This window comes from Priapulus caudatus, unplaced genomic scaffold (genome assembly GCF_000485595.1).
Source record: "Priapulus caudatus unplaced genomic scaffold, Priapulus_caudatus-5.0.1 Scaffold887, whole genome shotgun sequence".
In the NCBI taxonomy this organism is placed as follows: domain Eukaryota; kingdom Metazoa; phylum Priapulida; class Priapulimorpha; order Priapulimorphida; family Priapulidae; genus Priapulus; species Priapulus caudatus.
This window is the reverse complement of record NW_014577948.1, coordinates 43,076-44,528: the sequence shown is the minus strand read 5'-3', so window position 1 is coordinate 44,528 and position 1,453 is coordinate 43,076.

Sequence of the window (1,453 nt, the reverse complement as noted above, 5' to 3'; positions counted from 1 at the left end):
GTGTGTGTGTGTGTGTGTGTGTGTGTGTGTGTGTGTGTGTGTGTGTGTGTGTGTGTGTGTGTGTGTGTGTGTGTGTGTGTGTGTGTGTGTGTGTGTGTGTGTGTGTGTGTGTGTGTGTGTGTTGCCGCCGACGCCGCCGACAACAGCCGACGATGGCGCGAGCCCCCCAGCGGCATCTTCTGGATCATCGTCGTCGGCACGGTGTTCGTCGCCACCGTCGCGCTCAACTCGCTCGTCGTCGCGGCGATCCGTCGCTTCGCGATCCTGCGCACGCCGACCATCATCGTGCTGGCGAGCCTGGCCGTCATCGACATGTCGTTCGCCGTCACCTTCTTAATCGCTATGTCGTCGCGCTCTCTCTACCTGCTGCCGAACCGCAACACGTGCTGTACGATCTCTGTCGTCGTGATGCCTGCCTACTACAACCTCCTCTACCACTACGTGTTCGTCAAATACACGACAGATACGTCGCCGTGTGTCACGCCACCGACTACAAGCTCTGGGTGACGAAGCGTCGCTGCGTCGCTGCCGTCGGTGTCGCCTAGGCGACGAGTTTTCTTCACGGCGTCGCCATTGCGGTGCAGATCCAGAAGAATTGGATTCCCGGATCCGACTGCGTCGTCGAGCTGTTGGTCGACGACGGCTACGTTTATCTATTGGCTGCGCACTGCGTCGCCACGCTGGCCGTCGTCATGTTCTGCAACGCGCGGATGCTGACGACGGCCTCTAGGCGACATCGCGTCGGCGGCGGCAGCGGCGGTCAGCAGCGACAACAACAGCAGCAGCGACAGCAGCAGCAACAACAACAGCAGCAGCAGCAGCAGCGACAACAACAACAGCAGCAGCAACAACAACAATAGCAGCATCAGCAGCAACAACAACAACAACAACAACAACATCAGCAGCAACAAAGCAACATGCGGGCGTGGCGGCAGAATGGCACGACCAATGGGCACGACCAACATGGTGATCATCATCGTCGGCACGTCGCTGCGCTGCCACGTGCCCAACATGCTTTATATACTACTAACAATCCAGCGATCCCAAAGCTACCCGACTCTGCGCTCCCTCCGCAAGATGGGACTCCTTCTGAACGAACTACTCGATCCGATCGTCTACTCCCTAATCTGATCTACATGCTTCACTTCGCTCGCAGCATCGCGCCAGGATTCCCAGCTATGCTAATGTATGGGCAAATGGCGGTGCGACGTCGGTCGCTGTTGACTGCCAAGATAATATTCTTCGGCCGTTCTTATACGTTCAAACTGGAGCCGGGCAGGCTGACAGCACGTGCATGTGCATGGTAAAATCTGATCTACATACTTCCCTTCGCTCGCAGCATCGCGCCACGATTCCCAGCTATGCTAATGTATGGGCAAATGGCGGTGCGACGTCGGTCGCTGTTGACTGCCAAGATAATATTCTTCGGCCGTTCTTATACGTTCAAACTGGA